Raw genomic sequence first — 21,747 nt, 5'->3', positions numbered from 1 at the left:
TATATTTAAGTTAGCTATAGGTGACACACCTGAATGAATGGTCGCGGGGGCAGCAGTCTAAGCAGGGATGCCCAGACTTCCCTCTCCCTAGACACCTTCTCCAGCTCTTCCGGGGGGACTCCGAGGCGTTCCCAGGCCAGCCGGGAGACATAGTCCCTCCAGCGTGTCCTAGGTCTTCCCCGGGGTCTCCTCCCGGTGGGACATGCCCGGAACACCTTCCCGGGAAGGCGTCCAGGAGGCATCCGGAAAAGATGCCCAAGCCACCTCAGCTGGCCCCTCTCGATGTGGAGGAGCAGCGGCTCTACTCTGAGCTCTACTCCCGAGTGACCGAGCTTCTCACCCTATCTCTAAGGGATCGCCCAGCCACCCTGCGGAGAAAGCTCATTTCGGCCGCCTGTATCCGGGATCTTGTCCTTTCGGTCATGACCCAAAGCTCATGACCATAGGTGAGAGTAGGAACGTAGATTGACCGGTAAATCGAGAGAGATTTCCTTCTTCACCACAACAGACCGGTACAGCGATTGCATTACTGCAGAAGCTGCACCGATCCGTCTGTCAATCTCCCGTTCCATCCTTCCCTCACTCGTGAACAAGACCCCAAGATACTTGAACTCCTCCACTCGAGGCAGGAACTCTCCACCAACCTGAAGTGGGCAAGTCACCCTTTTCCGACTGAGGACCATGGCCTCGGATTTGGAGGTGCTGATTCTCATCCCAGCCGCTTCACACTCGGCTGCAAACCGTCCCAGTGCATGCTGAAGGTCCTGGTCTGATGGGACCAGCACGACGACATCATCCGCAAAGAGCAGAGATGAAATCGTGTGGTCCTCAAACCTGACCCCCTCCGGCCCCTGGCTGCGCCTAGAAATTCTGTCCATAAAAGTTATGAACAGAACCGGCGACAAAGGGCAGCCCTGCCGGAGTCCAACATGCACTGGGAAAAAGTCTGCTCCGGTCGTACAGGGACCGGACAGCCCTTAGCAAAGGACCCCGGACCCCATACTCCCGGAGCACCCTCCACAAGATGCCGCGAGGGACACAGTCGAATGCCTTCTCCAAATCCACAAAGCACATGTGGATTGGTTGGGCAAACTCCCATGAACCCTCCAGCACCCTGTAGAGGGTATAGAGCTGGTCCAGTGTTCCAAGACCGGGACGAAAACCACACTGTTCCTCCTGAATCAGAGGTTCTACCATCGGCCGGATTCTCCTCTCCAGTACCCTGGCATACACTTTCCTGGGGAGGCTGAGAAGTGTGATCCCCCTATAATTGGAGCACACCCTCCGGTCCCCCTTCTTAAAAAGAGGGACCACCACCCCGGTCTGCCAGTCCAAAGGTACTGTCCCCGACCGCCACGCGATGCTGCAGAGGCGTGTCAGCCAAGACAGCCCCACAACATCCAGAGACTTGAAGTACTCAGGGCGGATCTCATCCACCCCCGGTGCCTTGCCACTGAGGAGTTTCTTGACTAGCTCGGTGACTTCAGCTTGGGTGATGAACGAGTCCGCCTCCGAGCCCCCAGCCTCTGCTTCCTCAATGGAAGACGTGACGGCGGGATTGAGGAGATCCTCGAAGTATTCCTTCCACCGTCCGGTAATATCCCCAGTCGAGGTCAACAGCTGCCCACCTCCACTGTAAACAGCATTGGTAGGGCACTGCTTCCCCCTCCTGAGGCGCCGGACGGTTTGCCAGAATCTCTTCGAGGCCGACCGATAGTCCTTCTCCATGGCCTCACCGAACTCCTCCCAGGCCCGAGTTTTTGCCTCCACAAGCACCCGGGCTGCAGTCCGCTTGGCCCGTCGGTACCCGTCAGCTGCCTCAGGAGTCCCACAAGCCAACCAGGCCCGATAGGACTCCTTCTTCAGCTTGACGGCATCCCTTACTTCCGGTGTCCACCACCGGGTTCGGGGATTGCCGCCTCGACAGGCACCGGAGACCTTACGGCTACAGCTCTGAGTGGCCGCGTTGACAATGGAGGTGGAGAACATGGTCCACTCGGACTCAATATCTCCAGACTCCCTTGGGATCTGGTCGAAGCTCTGTCGGAGGTGGGAGTTGAAGATCTCTCTGACAGGGGATTCGGCCAAATGTTCCCAACAGACCCTCACAGTATGTTTGGGTCTGCCGAGTCTGTCCAGCTTCCTCCCCCGCCATCGGATCCAACTCACCACCAGGTGGTGATCAGTTTACAGCTCCGCCCCTCTCTTCACCCGAGTGTCCAAGACATACGGCCGGAGGTCAGATGAAACAACCACAAAGTCGATCATCGACCTCCGGCCGAGGGTGTCCTGGTGCCATGTGCACTGATGGACACCCTTATGCTTGAACTAGGGCTGTCACGATGTTAGATTTTTCACACCACGGTTATTGTGGCCAAAAGAATTCACGATATCGATATATCGCGATATCTATAGAATCTAGGGGTAGTTATAGGGGTAGTTATCAGTCAAATTAATTTTTACTTTGTTTATATAGTTTTTCTTTTTTACCCAACAAACATAAGGATACTGATAAACACAAGGCACATGCATTTTTACTTCTTGCGTACTCAATCTATGGCAAATTTTTGTGAAGGAAGACAAGCATGTGAAGTTTATCTGGTTTCAAACTGAAGCCAAACACTGTCTGAAGGTTTCCTGAAGAACTGAAAAGCTCTTAAACCTGTTGTTGCACTGGCGCCAATAAAGTCATGCAGATAGCAGATTTGAATAAAAAAATCAAGTGCAAATACAAATACAAAAATAAGATGAGTAAAGAAAACAGGGTTCTTAATTTATAATCACCCTTTATTAAATATATGAACACAGAAACCCCCTGTTAACAGTTAATGTCACGTTTCCCATTCCATGATGACTAGTAAAATAATAGCCGCGTCGCGTCTATGACAACTCGAGGTATTGCACACCGGACACGCACTTTCTCAGTTTATGGCCAGCAATATCATTATGTTTAAGGACATTGTGGAATTGAGATAATGTCTGTACTATGTTATGATTATACTGTAGGCCTACAATTAAATACAATAGTTGCTGAGTCTGTGATCTGAACACTTTTTTCTGCGCTCTGTGTCGCGGCAGGATTTTGAACACGGTCCTGAGCCGTTGCTGGGCGCCGCGGACAGACGCCGAATAGAACCGCGCTGTGCTTCTCGTCCGGTGTGTGTACACTCATACAGAATGTGTTCGAATTTTAAAGACGTGGCGCTGCGCTTCTCGTCCGGTGTGCGACCACCTCTAAGGTGCTGTTTTCTTTGAAGCCGAAGAACTCTGTTGTTAATATTGGCGAGCTCAGCTTACTTTTTTCGGGTGTGGACAGAGTGTTTCACTCTAGCTGCGCGGGCGCGGACGAGCGCTGCGTCTAGAAAACGGCAATATCGCCAATACCGGTATATTGTATTGCTCTAAATGAACACGATGTCGATATTTCATGCTTTGAATATCACGATTATCGTCAATACCGGTATATTGCGACACCCCTAGCTTGAACATGGTGTTCGTTATTGACAAGCTGTAACTAGCACAGAAGTCCAATAACAGAACACCACTCGGGTTCAGATCAGGGGGGCCGTTCCTCCCAATCACGCCCCTCCAGGTGTCACTGTCGCTGCCCACGTGGGCGTTGAAGTCTCCCAGTAGAACGATGGAGTCCCCAGTCGGAGCACTTTCCAGCACCCCTCCCAGAGACTCCAAGAAGGCCGGGTACTCTGCACTGCCTTTTGGCCCGTAGGCACAAACGACAATGAGAGACCTATCCCCGACCCGAAGGCGCAGGGAAGCGACCCTCTCGTTCACCGGGGTGAACTCCAACACATGGCGACTGAGCTGGGGGGCTATAAGCAAACCCACACCAGCCCGCCGCCTCTCACCATGGGCAACTCCAGAGTGGTGAAGAGTCCATCCTCTCTCGAGGAGTGTGGTTCCAGAGCCCAAGCCATGCGTGGAGGTGATCCCAACTATCTCTAGTCGGAATCTCTGAACCTCATGCACAATCTCAGGCTCCTTCCCCGCCAGAGAGGTAACATTCCATGTCCCTAGAGCTAGATTCCGCGTCCAGGGATCGGGTTGCCTAGGCCCCCGCCTTTGACTGCCACCCGATCCACTTAGCACCGGCCCCTTGCGGTCCCTCCTGCAGCTGGTGGGTCCACGGGAGGGTGGCCCCACGTCGCTCCTTCGGGCTGAGCCCGGCCGGACCCCATGGGGGGAGGCCCGACCACTAGGCGCTCGCATACGAGCCCCAACCCCGGGCCTGGCTCCAGGGTGGGGCCCCGGCTGCGCCATGCCGGGCGACGTCACAGTCCTTGAATTTGTATGCATCATAAGGGGTTTTGAACCGCTCTTATTCTGACCCGTCACCTAGGACCTGTTTGCCTTGGGAGACCCTACCAGGGGCATATAGCCCCCGACAACATAGATCCTAGGGTCGTTCGGGTACTCAAACCCCTCCACCACGGTAAGGTGGCAGTTCAAGGAGGGTCTCAAAAGTGTTTCGCAAAACTTAAATCAATGTATGGTTTTATGTGAATGATTAGGCAGGATGATTTTCACATCATTTTGAAGAAAAAACTCTAGGCGACGACATCCATTAGTCAAAAGTCTTATTGACACATATTTAGTATGTGTTTTGTGCCCTTATTTCAGAAACTTTCATTTTTAGTTTTTTCAATAACCATGCATAAACATTATTAAACATTATTAAAAATGAAAACATGTACATACATGTGGCTCACATATTATGGTAGTCCTGTTTGTGCTAAATAGAGTGTAATTTTGTTTTGCCATTGATATGTTTATAAGCAACTGAAAAAAGCACAAATGTCAGGGCATGTCAGAACATCTCAAGGACCCCAAAAACACCCCAGACCCCAGAGGGTTAAGATGTTAGTGTACTAGTATGTATGAGGGGACTGGATGTAAAAGGAAGTTCAGCTTAAGAATAAGAATAGTAAAGACGCCCATTCGTAAAGTTATCAAGCATGTGACAGATTTAATTCAGATTTAATATGAAAGATATCTGATTACACAAGAAAGCTGATATTTAAAGGTCCCGTTCTTCGTGATCCCATGTTTCAAACTTTAGTTAGTGTGTAATGTTGTTGTTAGAGTATAAATAATATCTGTAAAATTATAAAGCTCAAAGTTCAATGCCAAGCGAGATATTTTATTTAACAGAAGTTGACTACATCGAACGGCTCGTTTGGACTACATCCCTCTACTTCCTTCTTTAATGACGTCACTAGAACCGTTTTTTGACTAACCTCCGCTCACAGAAATGATCCCTCAACTCTACCGAAATTCGTTTATGTACTTGCGCACTTCTAATAACTTACTGTTTACTCAGCTCTTACGGTGATTTTCTGAAGTATAACTGACGCTTCATCTTTTGTGTGATGTACAATAAACTTTATTAAACTCATCAGTATATGTTTGATCATCATTCAGACAGCAGACTTGTAGGCTATTAATAAATAATGGATACATACAAGCAGATGACAAATACGTTATAATAACCGTAATTAAACTACTAAACTATACCTGTTTCATCTCTATACAGCACTCTGACTCTGTAGGCATTATTGTCCGACTCGAAATGAACACCGTTACTGAGAGTTTCTGATATTATCATCATTCCGTGAGATGAAATTATCCTGAGAGACTGAGCGCGAGCTCATGAAGCTCCGCCCCCTGTGTCGTCCAGCAGCAGCTTATTTGCATTTAAAGGGCACACACTAAAACAGCACGTTTTTCTGAGCCCCAAAAAACGACAATTTAAACATGCTGTAAAAAATTATCTGTTGGGTATTTTGAGCTGAAACCTCACATACACACTCTGGGGACATCAGAGACTTATTTTACATCTTGTGAAAAGGGGCATAATACGGGACCTTTAACACACCCTATAGCCAAATATCTCCTCTCCACCTATAGCCGGTGTGTGGTGAGCACAGGACACTTTGTTGATTGATTGATATCTATTAACTCGTGTTGAACCAACAGGAATGTCTAATTTGTCAGTTCAGATCAATGCAAAAAAAACACATATTTGCTCCCTGACAGTAGGTGGCGCTCATGTAAAGCAGAAATACAGCACTATACAGGGCTCTAGACTGAGACTAAATGGTCACATTTTGCGAACTTTTTATAAGAGAGAGCTGCCATTTCTGCCGCATACGAGAAACATCACACGGCAAACGAAAGCAGAATGAACCCACGCTACTCATTTGAGCTGTGCAGCGCAAACAGTTTATCAGCTCAGAGCAATACTAGACAGCGGTTTACTCGTGGGCCGATCTCGATCACGAAACAACATTACTACACAGAGCTGGGAGATCCATTGAGAAAGCATTTTAAAGGGATAGTTCACCCAAAAAGGAAAATTAGCCCATGATTTACTCACCCTCAACTCATTCCTAGGTGTGTATGACATTCTTCTTTCAGACAAATACAATCAGAGTTATATATAAAAAAGTCATATTATTAAGCAATTGAGCAAATATGGGAATGTCCTTCAGCCCACACGACTGCAATCCTTCTCTAATGCCAGAAACAATCACTGCATCATCGCGAGAACTGGAACAGTCAACAAAGCAAATCAATCGCTCCTTGATCTGAAGTCCCTCTGTGTATCTAATGCAAACAGAAAGTTGCTCAGTCTTTGAGGACTTTGCTTCCTCAGCAACAACAGCAAGAAAACCCGTCTCGTGTACTTCCTTGGAAATGTCTTCACGAATGAGCTCTGCAATTATTTCATTCTGAAAGTCTTGGTTTGTGCAGTTAAAATATTTGGACTGCATGGATTTGAAATCAGGGTCGTATTTTGAAAACAAACCACCGCTGTGGTGACCCCAAAGCCTGTTTGTAGCTCTCCCACATCTTCATGCTATTTTAATGTACCTGTGACAAAGCGTGTTTTCTCAGCTTCTCCGACAGTTTTTTCCAGTTCCGAGCTCCCACTTTTGTAAATAGTTTGTCTAGCTGCGTCTGATCTTGCGATATTTGAAGAAAAGTGGCGACAGCAACAACAAAAAAACACAATCCAGTGAAACTGAGTACTCCATCCATGGGAACTTGTGATAATAAAATGCAGCGAATGCACGATTGACATTTACAATTAGGTGAAAGAAGAAAGTATGGCGCCGTCTCCTTCGCATGTAAAGTAGGGTGATAATGACAATCTTCGTTAGATAGTCCATGATGACAATTGACAAACATTGCTGGATGCCATTTTATAACCCAGCATTACCTAATTCAAGAATAAAAGCATATTTTACAGGTCGATGATTTGTCAGTTGTGCTATAATTTTTCATTTATTTGATGTTATCAAATTATATTGCATGCAATCATTTGTTCAGATTGTAGTTTAGCTCTGGTCTGCGTTTCCAGATAACGATGGATCTTAGCACTTACAAGCATTTTCTACGAGCGACTTTACGAACGCTCGTGTTCATTTCACGTGCGTTTCACAAAAACGATCACAAGCAGCTGTGCTTTAAGTGCTACTTAAAGGGTAACTCTCACCAAAATTGAACTTAGGCTCTTTTTGTTTATCTAGCCAAGTCAAACAGTCGTGCAAAAGTATAATTAGAATGGAAACTCCACTTTTAAGTTTGACCGTATTATCGTTTTCGGTCAAAATGCCTTTTGAATGGAAGTGAATGGGGCACAACAACGAGAGCATAACAATTGCTATTTTTAAAACATTAAGGAGGCTCGAAACAACATGAAACTGTGCTTGAAGTATCACCAGGGGCTCTACATATGAACTAGAGCATTGACAACATTAAGTTTACTAAAATATAAAGATTTTCAAAACCTTCCTTTTTAGCAAACTTTGTGTTGTCAATGCTTGAGAAAGCCAACTTACTGAAATCCTATTTGACCCAAATTTACAACTCTATCTTGATCAGACTTACGGTTTTCCTAAAAAATACGATTAAAACTCGGAAAAATCCCTTTGACTTTCATTGCAGACTGTTCAAATTCAGCCATTCATTCTTTCTTTCTTACTAATCTGTGTTTTTAACTAATCTATTTATCGTTTTAACATATCTATCTATCTCTTTCTAACTAATCTATATTTCTTTCTTTCTCTTTCTAACTAATCTATCTTTCTTTATTTCTAACTAATCTATCTTTCTTTTCTTTCTTTCAAACTAATCTGTCTTTCTTTCTAACTAATATATTTTTCTTTCTTTCTAACTAATCTTTCTTTCTTTCTAACTAATCTTTCTTTCTAATCAATCTTTCTTTCTTTCCAACTAATCTTTATCTCTAACTAATCTATCTTTCTTTCTTTCTAACTAATCTAGCTTTCTTTCTTTCTTTCTCTTTCTAACTCATCTATTTTTCTTTCTTTCTTTCTAACTAATATATTTTTTCTTTCTAACTAATCTATCTTTCTTTTCTTTCTTTCAAACTAATCTGTCTTTCTTTCTAACTAATATATTTTCTTTCTTTCTAACTAATCTTTCTTTCTTTCTAACTAATCTTTCTTTCTAATCTTTCTTTCTTTCCAACTAATCTTTATTTCTAACTAATCTTTCTTTCTAACTAATCTAGCTGTCTTTCTTTCTTTCTAAATCATCTATTTTTCTTTCTTTCTTTCTAACTAATATATCTTTCTTTTTCTTTCTTTCTTTCTCTTTCTAACTCATCTATTTTTCTTTCTTTTTAACTAATACATCTTTCTTTCTTTATTTCTCTTTCTAACTCATCTATCTTTCTTTATTTCTAACTGATCTATCTTTCTTTCTTTCTAACTAATCTTTCTTTATTTCTAACTCATCTGTCTTTCTTTCTCTTTGTAACTCATCTATCTTTCTAACTAATCTCTTTCTTTCTTTCTAACTAATCTATCTTTCTTTCTAATTAATCTTTGTTTTTAACTAATCTATCTATTTATCTTTTTAACATATCTCTTTCTAACTAATCTTTCTTTCTTTCGAACTAATCTTTCTTTCTTTCTAACTAATCTATATTTTCTTTAATTCTTTCTAACTAATCTTTCTTTCTTTTCTTTAATTCTTTCTAACTAATCTTTCTTTCTTTCTAACTAATCTATCTTTCTTTCTTTCAAACTATATTTCTTTCTAACTAATCTTTCTTTCTTTCTAACTAATCTTTCTTTCTTTCTTTCAAACTATATTTCTTTCTAACTAATATTTCTTTCTAACTATTCTTCCTTTCAAACAAATTTTTCTTTCTTTCTGACTATTTTTTTTTCTTTCTAATTAATATTTCTTTCTAACTAATCTTTCTTTCTTTATAATAATTATTTCTAATCTATCATTCTAACTCATCTATCTTTTTCTTTCTAACTAATCTTTTTCTTTCTAACTATTCTATCAAACTTTAAACTACATTAAATTTCAAACTATTTTAACTTCAAGCTACTTTAAACTTCTTCAAACTCTCTGGTCCAGCTTTCTCAAGCCAACTTTAAGTTGGTCTCAACAAACTTTTTTTCTAGTTGTTTTCATCTGATGCACATTTTCTACGAGGCTAATAATCTATAAAAACGCAAACCTACAGCAAAATGGCTAACCAAAAAAAAAAAAAAAAAGAAAGAAACTCAATTTTTCAGAAAGAGGAGATTAATGTCATTTTAGAGGAGGTGGAGCTATACAAAAATTTTTTTTTTCAGCAGGTTTAAGGGCAGTCATAGACAGGGTCAATTTTCACAAAATCAGAACCCTGAAGGCATTTTGTGATTATTTATATTGTACAACATTTCTAGGGGTAATAAGGGGTGTTGAATCCAAATCTGCTGTATATGAAGCTCAAAAATGTCTCAAAATGCCTAAAAATTGAGAAATTCAAAATGGCCGCCACCGCCAGGCTGAAATCTATTTTTCAGTATATCTTTTTGACTAAACAAGGTACAAACATGACATAAATGTGCTTTTGTAAGTTTTCCTACATGGGCAATTCAATGCCATATTCAGATTTGAGAAGTAATGTGAAGAAACAGCTTAGATATTGCAAAAATACTTGTTTTTAATCTATGAATATTATTATTATTACTATTATTATTGTTGATATTATCAGGCTACATTTACTTGCTTTGTATTTTGTTTTGATGTCAAATGTACAAACAAATACAAAAAGTTACAATCTTTAATTAAATGTTCACAGATTTTCACTCATTGGGGAATTTAACATCCTGTCCTGATTTAGATCAAGTGTCAATAATCAGCTTGAAAATCACACAAGTATAGAGAAAAAGGTGGTCATTAATGATGAAGTTGTCAATCAAATAAGATCCAAAAGCAGGAAGATCCATGTGTCATGTTGATATTCATTGAACTATATCCCAGTAGAAGTTACAGTGACAGCTTATTCGCAGTCCTCTTCAATGTTCTGGCAAGTGTTGTCAAGTTTCCTGCAGTTGCATACGTCCTGCAGTTGCTCTTTCTGAATAATAGAAGAATATAGAAAGATTACAACCAGTACAAGTACAGGTACATTGGAATACTCTACCATATTTGTACATTCTTGTACACAATGATCAACATCAGCTAATTCCCTATACACATACCTGCAGCTGCAGCGTTGGCTAAGGCACCCTTGGTACACCCACATGAAGTGAACTCCCTGCAGGCTTTAGACATAGGTGGCAGAGACATTAGCCGTGGCACTAATTGACCTTCCTTGTGCATCCATCCCATTTCATCCATTGGAGGAAGATCAGGATGTGGCAGGTGAGCTTGGGTCCAGATTGTCGGTTGATAGTCTGAACGCATGATATGAAACTTCACTGCATCTGAGGTTGGAGGCAGAGTCTCTTGTGGATGCCCTTTAGACTCGCGATCTTCGCATTAGGCTAGTGAATGCACCGGAGAAATGCACATTTATTAGGCTACATAGTTTTATTTTATTTTGTTTTGGATGGTTTTGTTTAGAACCAGCTTTCTGTAAATATATTTCACATTTTTTAGGCCTGTGAGGCAAGTAGGCTACGGTTCGGTTCATGATGATATCTCCAGTTCAAGAACCTTATGTTGTGATTGCTAGCCTATATTTACTTTTTATGTATTAAATTCAGGAAATTTGTTAATCAAAAATGTATTAAAATTAAGATACAATTAATACAAAATGAAATTCGTTATTATTTTTTCGTATATTTTTCTACAGTTGCTGTCTCGGCGAGCAATTAAGCAAATACAGCGAAAATGGCCCAAATCGAAACTAGCTGCTAGCAGGCAATATTTCAGTGCAATTAAACTGCAATAATAATTTTCACTCGCGGCTGTTATTTAAGTTATAACGCGTCTAGATAAAATACAGATTTGTGAGAAGGTAAAAATTAAAAATAAGCAGAGAATCGAAGATAGGCTTACCTTGAGTCAAATAGATCACTGAATAACAGCAGAACTGGTGTATTTAGAAAAAACACTTGCGCGCTTTTTAGCAACAGCGTCGTTTACAAAAAAGAGAATTACTTACTAGTCCATCAACAAGATCGCCAGGTCAGCATCGCTGTTGAATCCAGTGCTGCTTTTTAGCTCGCGCCAACGAGTGAAAGCCTGACCGATTGGGACTATGGGACTCTTGTCCGGTTCCTCACACGGTCAGATTCTCTTTTCCTACACTCTTCGACTGCGCTTTCTTTGTTTTTTTTCCATCGTCGAGTCTTCCAAGAATCACGTCTGAAATGCGCGCAAGTGTCTTCGTGCTTCATGTTGTTGTTGATGTGTGTGACATCGTTGCCGTAAAGCAAGTCGTGTTCTCGCGAGATTTGTCGGGGGCGCCTCTCTCAAACTTGCATTGCTGGTTTTTCCAGCGGCGTCCCCCCCAAGCTTTACTACCGGGATTATTCGCCCTACTATGAGTTTGTTTACCACCGAAATGACTTTGAAGCTGTTATATTAAGGTACAATTCTTGCATAGTGTGCCTTTAAGAAATTTACGAATCGGTGAGTGGCGGCTGGTGAAAACTATCTTAGGTGGGGCTGTGCCATATTCAGTCAGTTTCAATAGTCTGGTAACCATAGGAGCCATCAGGTCTTTTAGCGTTGTGGCTCTTCCTCAAGACATCCGTCAAGCATCCACCCTTCTCTCATTCAAAAACCTCATCAAAAACACATTTTCTTCTCTGAATATTACTCTTCAGCTCACAGTCTGTAAATTCTACCTTATTATATGTTTTGTTTGAATCCCTCTTTGTTTGTATCTTTAACCTAACGTTGACCTCTGTATTACTTTCTGCAGTCACTCCTTTTTCAGTAAGATACAATATTTGCCCCCTTAAATCGATATAGTTACAGTGCATTTTTTACCTTTACAAATACCTTTATAAAATAAATAATGCTAAATAAATGAATAACGCTCTAGCGCCCTCTATTGGCCAGCCGCCCCTGCTGAGCTGATGAATATATAATGTACTGATGATATTCACAAATGATATCCCGAAGAATACAATACAGTCGAGTCTGCCTTATTTGTATATTCATACTCCATATTTTCTGTCTCTTTCAGAGATGTCTGTGACCGGCTCCAGTCCAGATGATCCGGGTTCTTCTGATGGGCAGAACCGGCTCTGGGAAAAGCTCATCAGGAAATACTATACTGCGAGAAAAGAGGCTTAAAGTTAAGAAGAAACAAGAAGCTTAAGTGGATTCTCCAGATCTACTGGATCCATATCTGAATCTGGAGATGATGATGAGAGAACAGCTTGTCTCTCGACACACTTGCACTTTATGATAATGAACTCAGTAAAGTGGAGATTGTAGCTGAAATAGTAAAGTTTATTATATTCTTGTCTCCTGGACTACACACTTAAAGTGGATTGAAAAAAAAAACATACCAATGGACTAAACACGTGATGCACGCTGTCTGCGTTTTCGCGGGTTTGCGTTTTTGAAGTTTGCACAGAGATAACTTTTTTTCAGCATTTTTCAGGGCTTGCAGCTTGATCCTATTTCAGGGTTTGCGTTCTCGATCCTCAGGCACTGTTTGGTGTGGATTACTTCATGTAATTATTGATTAAACTTTTTACTCATTTTATCAACATCTCATTGTTATTGTCCATTTTCTTATTTTCTGCTGATTCTGCTTGAATTAGGAATAATTTTAGTTCTGAAAGTCATGAAGTATCCTGATATGATTGCTTTTTGAGCTTTCCATGTTTTCATTTTCTCAATAGAGCTTTTAAATGCCTAATATATGATATTTCACTGCACACATGACTGACATTGATTGAGATTGCTGCCTGTCTACATTATTAACAGTTTCATATCCAGTATCAAATATACATTTCAAAGAGTTTGTTCTAGTCAGTTTGAAGTTCATTCACACCATGAGGCTTCATGAAGTCAGAACAATCACTGTCGCGTTCACTACGTCACGGGTGTTCAACAGCAATGTAACGCAGGTTAATGGGTGGGAGGTTCACTTACCTGATTGAAGCACGGGCCAGTCAAGAGTTGAAACGTGGACCAGTAAAATCCCAAAACGTTGTTAGAATCCAGTAATGAATGAGCACGGGCTATAAGCGGGAGCGAGTACTAGTTTTGGCATGTTGTCTCGTCAAGAAACCGTCCTGCCAGTGTGTTAGCTTCATTTGGGGATGTTAAATTTTGGTGAAAGTTTCACAGTGAGTTTGCTGGATTATTCATTAAATAAATGAATTGTGTGTGTCCGATTGGTCCAGACGCTACAACCATCATGTCAATTCTCAGTTGATTTTGATTAATATGCCCGCGGGAGGGAGAGCAAGACAGTTTGAAGACGGTGAGAGTGTGTGTGCGCTCGGCCAGAGGTGGGGTGCTCTCTCTCTCTCTCTCTGCTCGTTCTTTCAGCAACATGTGACCCGTCACAAGTGCAGTTTTCAGTCATCTACATCACTCAACGATCAAATAAGGTTTTGGCGGGATAAAAATTCGCTTTGGCGACCGCAAAAAACGCAATATGTGGCGGCCGGTGTTGATTTTGTGGCGCACTTCCACGAATTAGTCGATGTGTGGGAAACACTGGAGAGACACACACACCACACGCGTCCAAACCTCTGTCGGGTGGTCGCTGAATAAAACTCCCAAATACCACGGAACAACGTCGGCATTACGTAATCCTATGACCAGTGTTCGTAACAGCTACCGTATGCATACGAATAGCCAACAACTTAGCTATTTGCAGCTCCCTAAATACAATGGCAAGCAGTTTTATAGAGGCATTCGCGTTTTCCATTTGGACCCACAAACTTGCTTAGCTATAGTTGCAAGTACACATAGAGCTACGTGTTTCCACTTTCAAAGTGTATGGCAATATTTCAGCTAAGTCAAACAGTTAAAAGATGCTTTGGAAGTTTAAAACTTATCGTTGTCTTGAAGAGCAGATTCCAGCACTCTGCTAGTGGGGGAGGGGCAGTGCAGCGTCTCCAGCAACACAGAGCTGCCTGTGGACGCCTGTCTGTAAATACTGCCGGGAAAAACTATTGGCGAACGCAGCAGCCGTGTATCGGCCGATGCGATACACGTAAAAAAAACGCAAATATCGGCCGGCTGATATATCGGTCGATCACTAATTCCTAACAGGATGTATTGCTTGCTTCTCACACCATGTAGGCTTACATACCTCCACATGCCCTCTAGAAAGTCTGAAACGACTTTGAAACTCAGAAGGACTGTACAAATTGACCACATTCTCAACAAAGTGAGGAATTTTAGGGACATTCCTAGGAGAGAAAAAACATTTCTTATGGCCTCTCTCTCTGTCTCTCAAAAGCAACTTGCCATTGGCATCATTTACGTTTTAATGAAATCCTTTTATTTGGTGCTGAATTATCTGCAGTCTAGGCTGTTTATTTTTTTACACAAAATAAGTTTTATTAGATGCAAGTTGCAACATACCACTCTAGACCAGATAGATTTATATCCCTACTATTTGCTGAATAACGTTAAGCCATTTTAAGTAATGAGCACTGTTCACCTTCGGCGATTCTCTTCATCATAACCATCTTCGTGTAAAAAAAGTGGTATTTCAACTGCATCCACTTCGTCTGCGATAAAGAACGCGAACGCGATCTCTTCCATTGCTGACGTTTGCAGTCCAGCAACAACACAACGAGATTCAGGAAGTGTCCGGCTTGCCTGCGCTTTTTTCACTCCTCTCACTGCAGCCGCTCCTACTCTCGCATACATTTCAGGCGAGGCAAGGCGCATCTCAATAGGCTTGTTTGAGATGCGCCTTGCCTCGCCTGAAATGCATGCGAGATTGCCCGGTGTCCCCATTTTTTTTAATGCTTTATTTGAACATTCAGTTTACAATGTGAAATAACAGAATAAGAACACAACAATATTATTAATTATTAAGAATAACAAAAATATAAAAATAGTGAAAGAAAACACTTCAACAATATCATCGCACAAAACAAAAAACAGTTAGACAGTGATGTAAGTAAAATAAAAGAAACAAAAACAAGACAAAAAAGAAAGACAGAGGGCATTACTTAAATTAAAAGATATCTAAACATTTAGGAAGGAAAAAAGTTTGTAGGTCTTGCAAATCGCTTTTGGGTTAAGTGAGGAAGAGATTGTAATCAAATAATGTTTTATCTCTTGTAAGAATACCAAGAAAATTGGTTTACAATTTGAAAACTTACATTTGTGAATATAAAATCTACATAGGAAAATAATTCAATTTATTATAAAGCAGGCATTTTTAATCCGCTTCAAAAAATCCAAAAATAACAGTTTTGGGATTCAAAGAGAAATTTTGCGAGATATTGCTTGAGATAAACCAACTAACATCTTTCCAAAGTTGCAAAGTATAACTGGACGACCAAAACAAGTGAAGAATAGTTTCAGTGTCATTCTGACAGAAAGAGCAATTAGTGTCAAAATCAAAAGTGATTTTTTTTTAAAGAATTTTTTTGACTGGGTAAATATTATGAATTAATTTAAAGGATATTTCTTTTACTTTGTTTGTGAGGAGAAATCTTTGTTGTATGGGCCATATATTTTTCCAATTTAAATTATCAAAAAGACCATTCCAATATGAGATTGCAGGAGGGGCAGAAATAATGTTCTCAAGGAATAGAACTCTCACTTTATAATTTCTTCCTTTTTTTTCAGTGAAACATATCTCACCAATAGGAGTGTTGACAGGTTCAAGAGAAGATAATGAACCCAACGAGAGAGTGTTATTTTTGAAAAGCATGCCAGATGGAATAGCATCCATAACTGTGGCAAACTCTTTGGGAGTTACAGGTATATTATATTCTGAAAGAAATTCTGCATACCTAAAAAGCAGACCTTCGTTATTAAAAAGCTGTCTAACATGAAATATGCCATTACTAAACCATGATTATAAAACACAGATTTATTTTTAAATAAAATACTCCTATTGTTCCATATGTAACACCGATGAGGAGAAAAGTTGTGCTTGTATATGAGAGTCCATGCCAAAAGAACTTGTTGATGAAAGTTAGATAGCTTGACAGGGAGTTTATAAATATCATAATTACACATTAGAGCAAATTTTGCACCACCAAGAAGACAAGCTGAGGGAAAATATTCCAAATAGAAGAGGGATTTTTAAGGAATCGATTAAGCCAATTTATTTTAATTGTGTTATTTATTAAACTAAAATCAATGAAGTTTAAGCCACCCTTTTTTTGAGAATTCAGTACCACTGACTTTTTCAAATAATGGGATTTGTTTTTCCATAAAAATTTAACTAAGATTCCATCAATAATTTTACAAGTGTGCTTATCAATGTACAGTGACTGAGCAGCATAAGTAAGGCGAGACAAACCCTCTGCATTAACAAGCAAACTTCTGCCTTTCAAAGAAAGGTCTCTCTGCAGCCAGCAGTTAAGGTGTTTCTTTGTTTTTATAATAACTGGGTCCAAATTAGAAGAGCATCTAGAGTTATCTTTTGTTATTTGTATACCCACATATGTAACACAATTTTTAACTGCAATACCACAAATTGAAGAGAACATACTGTTTTTTATCGGAAGTAGTTCACATTTATTAAGATTTAGATGTAGGCCAGAGGCTTTAGAAAAGAGATGAAGAGTACTTAAGGCTGCTGGTATTTGCAGAGAGTCTTCTAAGAACAGAGCAGTATCATCCGCTAACTGATTAATAATTATCTCTGTATTGCCAATATTGATGCCTTTTAGATGGCTTGCTTTGATGTGTAAAATAAATTGTGTCGCAATTAAGAAAAGATAGGGAGATACTGGACATCCCTGTCTAACACCACGGTTTAAGAAGAATCTGGGAGAGGTACCGTTACTCAACTTAATGGAGCTACTACTGTTCATATACAGCATTTTGGCCATATTACAGAAGGAGTCACCAAAACCAATTCTATTTAGTGCTTGAAACAAAAACTCATGTTCTAATGTGTTGAATGCTTTATAGTAGTCTAAAAATAAAATAAAACTCTCTTTTGAGAGTAAATATGAGTAGTCCAATAGATCTAAAATTAAGCGTATGTTGTTTGATATATGTCTGTTTGGCAGAAATCCTGACTGTGTATCATCAATAATGGTATTTAGGACACATTTTAATCGTTTGGCCAAAGCTAAAGCTATTATTTTGTAGTCATTATTTAGTAGAGTGATTGGGCGCCAATTATCAATAAAAAGATGATCTTTATTTGGCTTTGGAATTAGGGTTATTATACCTTGACATTAGTGGAGCGGCTAAGTGATATAATCGTTCAGTTTATGATACAAGCGTGAAAATTGGCATGAGCAGTCTCCATGGGTCACTTGACAAGAAAATTGTCCGAGCCACTTGAAATTTCAAGATTTTTCATTTTTCAAGATGGCCGACACCTTAGTGGAGCAGTTAAGTGATATAGTGGTTTATTTGGTGATACAAGCATGAAAATTGGCATGAGCAGACTCTGATGGTCACTAGACAATAAGCCACCCACAGCTACTTGAAATTTCAAGATGGCAGCCATTTTTCAAGATGGCCGACACCTTAGTGGAGCAGTTAAGTGATATAGTGGTTTATTTGGTGATACAAACATGAAAATTGTCATGAGCAGACTCTGATGGTCACTAGACAATAAGCCACCCACAGCTACTTGAAATTTCAAGATGGCGGCCATTTTTCAAGATGGCCGACACCTTAGTGGAGCAATTAGATTCATGGCAATTTTCATGCTTGTATCACCAACTAAATGATTTCTTAAGCCTAATTGCTCCACTAAGGTGGTGGCCATCTTGAAAAATGGCCGCCATCTTGAAATTTCAAGTAGCTGTAGGTGGCTTATTGTCAAGTGACCCACAGAGACTGCTTTTTCATGCTTGTATCATGCTTTTCATGCTTGTATCACCAAATAAACCACTATATCACTTAACTGCTCCACTAAGGTGTCGGCCATCTTGAAAAATTGCAAGTGGCTCGGACAATTTTCTTGTCAAGTGACCCATGGAGACTGCTCATGCCAATTTTCACGCTTGTATCATAAACTGAACGATTCTGCCAAACATAAGCACTTAGCCGCTCCACTAATAGGGTGGGAGGAAGAAATGTTTTCTCTACACTTTGTCTAAAAACCTCTAATAGAAATGGTGCTATTTTTTTTTTTTGCTAAATAATTTATAAAACTCTGAGGTGAGCCCATCAGTGCCAGGAGATTTTCCATTTTTGAATGAATTAATTGCTTCTACAATCTCATTCATGGTAATAGGAGCATCACAAAATTCTTTAGCTACCATATTCAATTGCTGTACATTCTGAAGAGACTCGAAGAAATTAGTCGCATCTTGTTGGCAAAATTTAGATGTATATAAATCTGTGTAAAATTTAGAACAGAATTTTCCATTTACATTTTGATCTTCATTTAACACTCCATCAATCATGAGTTTACTTATATTACTAGTTTTAGCTTGTCTTTCTAAACGAAAAAAATAAGCAGAGCTTTGTTCACCTTCCTCAAGCCACTTTCTGTGCGATCGGACGTAAGCTCCTTCAGCTTTATATTTATATATTTTATCTAATTGGTTTCGCTGTTCAGCAAGTTCAGCTTTTTCAAGATCAGTAATATTTTCCACATTTTTACCTAAAAGACTAGCAATTTTACAAATAACATTACTCCCATTAGACTTCCTCTTTTTAGCTTATTCACTACTGAATTTTCGAAATTATTTACAGACTTCATATTTAGCTAACTCCCAATTACTGCAGTAGTTATCTTCTTCCTTTGCTTTGTTCGAGTAATTTGTTATAATTTCATCAATTTTGTTTTTAACTTCATCATAGAATTGAGTTTTTTAGTTTCCAATAGGAGGGAGTAGATGAATTAACAGTAGTTGAAAGAGGGATGCAAATAGAAATACATTTATGATCAGATAAAGGTGAAGGTATAATATCAGTTGAAATATTATGCAGCTCTTTAGAAGCAAGAAATAGGTCAATGCGAGATTGGCAGGAGAAAGACTTGTTATTCCATGTAAATACCTTTAAAGATGGATGAGATTCTCTCCAGTTATCAACCAAAGAAAATCTTTGCATGAACATCTTTAAGTAGGAATTAGAATTATTAGATTTTGGGGGCCATCTTTCAATATTATTGTCCATAACCACATTGAAATCTCCTCCGAAAACCAAATAAGAGTTGGGGTAGTTATTTAACAATACATGTATACGTTCTTCCATTCGATGAAGGAAATCTTCATTTTCTTTTTGTTGATTAGGACCATAAAGATTTCTGACAATAAACATCATATCTGAGATTTCAAGTAGGAGGCAAATATACTGACCACTCGGATCACAGTCAGAAAACATAATTTTCCCCTTAAAGCGATGAAGTAAAATGCAAACTCCAGCTGAACTTGACGTTCCATGTGACATCCACATGTCCAAGCCCCATTGTGATCTCTAAAAACTAAAGTCTTCTTTGATTGAATGTCATTCTTGTAAAAATAAAAATCTGAATTAAACTGTTTAAGGTACAAAAATATAGCTTTACGTTTAGAAAGGTTTCTTAGCCCTCTGACTTTAAGTGAGTGAATAGAAAGAACCATCAAGGAAAAAAAGGAAGAGAAAAAAAAGAAAAGGAAAATTTTAAATTTAAGCTAATACAAATAACGTGTTGAGATCGGACTAAAGAAATATGTGCCTAAATATGAGCACAGCAAACTACAATAAAAACAGTATATTGATGTAGTGCAGTACAAAAAGTAGGCGTAACCACAAAATATTAACTTCAAAACAGAAGTAGGCTATATGAGAACCCGTAACAAACATGTGGCAAACAAACTACAATCCCTATAGAACACCTCGTTTTGTTCGGCAAATTATGTGGGCTATTAAGTTAAACCCAGTGACATTTTAATAAAGTGCAACGATAAATGTCATAAACAGGGTTAAACCCCAAAAGTAACAAAATGCCTGACTTGAGGGCGTAGTTGCTTCGCGTGGATATGAACTCTAGCTCGTTATAGAAATCCTGAATCAGCAAAAGTGCAGCTTTACTGCATAGTGAAGCAGTTAAATAAACAATCGTAGAAGGAAACTCAGGTTGGTGGAAAAATTTCGGTGCCATCCACAAAAGCCCTTCCTCCTACAAAGTATGCCCGCTTGTTGTCCCGCCGTGCTTTGTCCACGAGAGGCCATAATTTGTTCCTCTTTTCTCTGTCTGTCGGGGACAATTTTAAGTTGTTATTTCTGAGATAAGGAGAGTCCTTCGCTGCCCGCCAAATGGCATGTTATTCCAACATAAAATGCTGTATAATTGTATAACGTTAGTTTAAATCAAATATGGTTGGATTAATTCTATGTTGAGCTGCCTGTTCATAAAGCTGAAAGTACACATAATAAAATAACATTGATGCAAACCAACAGGAATCCTTGCTTTTTCTGCTCTATTATGTTTATGTTTATGTGGGTAGGGCCCCATATTTGTTATTGAAACGGGCCCCCAAATGCTTAAGGCCGCCCCTGAGTCAGAGCGCCCTCTTGGCCACGACCGCGGGGGTGTCCCGTATGCGCGTGCGTTGGCGGCCGATGACGTCACCGCTCGCTCACGCCGTCTTTTCCGTCATTGAGAGTTTCAGTGTCCAGTCTTCTGAGGTGAGAAGAGCAGTTCACGGTATTTCTCATATTTACTCAACCATCACACACACTTTATACAGTTTGATTAAGCGACAGGCTCATTTCTGTATTGTTTTCATCGATCACAGCGATACTTGTGCGTCTTTTCTGGCGTCTTCCTTCTGAAATAAACATTTAGTGCAGCAGCAGCGAGCATGAGGAGAATATGTTGAGTTCATTCAGAGCTGAGCGATGTTGTGTTCGTTTGTGTGATTGTCTCGATGTTTGGAGTGAGAACTGTTACTGAATGTCGAGTTAAAGTTTGAGATCTGTGAGGGGAATTGGTGGGAATCGTGTTGCCGTTTTCATGTTTACCTTTCTTTATTGTCGACATTTATCTTTGGCAGATTACATTTACTTATTAAAATTGATGTAGACACTTTATTGCCCCTGTATGAGTAATGAACGTGGGACATATCAAATCTATACATGCATGGGAATATATATTAATGAAGTTTGACACAGGAAACGTTACATTTTCTTTATTTAGATTCACATATTATGTGTTGTAGTTTTTTGCCTGAAGAGGTTCATATAAAGAGAGGTTATTTATTTAATTATTTTGTTTTATTATTGGGCAATTCCACGCAAAGGTCATCCTTACCCTGAAAAAATAAAGTTTTTACCTAAAGATCAAATCCCCTTTTAAGTTGTCCATTTAGGTCTGTAATATACTGTATTAATGTGCTG

General features: G+C 39.8%; 4 protein-coding genes across 6 annotated transcripts in view; 1 reads left to right on the top strand and 3 right to left on the bottom strand.

The window, feature by feature from the left end:
• Nucleotides 1–21,747, bottom strand: part of LOC307156367 (uncharacterized protein) — a 1,306,365-nt gene that overhangs the window by 271,266 nt on the left and 1,013,352 nt on the right. For both annotated transcript variants that reach the window (XM_079867672.1, XM_079867671.1), the window contains exon 6: nucleotides 4,728–4,886. The gene's annotated coding sequence lies outside the window, so the exon portion shown is untranslated. The remainder of the gene's footprint in view (nucleotides 1–4,727; nucleotides 4,887–21,747) is intronic.
• Nucleotides 1–21,747, bottom strand: part of LOC307156000 (uncharacterized protein) — a 279,400-nt gene that overhangs the window by 76,564 nt on the left and 181,089 nt on the right. The gene's annotated exons all lie outside the window — the stretch shown is intronic.
• Nucleotides 1–21,747, bottom strand: part of LOC307156221 (uncharacterized protein) — a 171,897-nt gene that overhangs the window by 22,937 nt on the left and 127,213 nt on the right.
• The window catches only part of LOC307156024 (uncharacterized protein), a 45,277-nt gene that overhangs the window by 6,120 nt on the left and 17,410 nt on the right, over nucleotides 1–21,747 (top strand). The window contains exon 1 of one of the 3 annotated variants that reach the window (XM_079867189.1): nucleotides 20,937–21,036. The exons of 1 other annotated variant lie outside the window; for it this stretch is intronic. The gene's annotated coding sequence lies outside the window, so the exon portion shown is untranslated. Of the gene's footprint in view, nucleotides 1–20,936; nucleotides 21,056–21,747 lie in introns of those variants that run through there. One more of the 3 variants, XM_079867190.1, reaches the window with a different exon arrangement.

Source organism: Squalius cephalus, assembly GCF_949319135.1.
Source record: "Squalius cephalus genome assembly, chromosome: 1".
Lineage (NCBI taxonomy): Eukaryota > Metazoa > Chordata > Actinopteri > Cypriniformes > Leuciscidae > Squalius > Squalius cephalus.
Note: the sequence above shows the minus strand (reverse complement) of the source record. Positions and strands in the feature narration are given on the sequence as shown.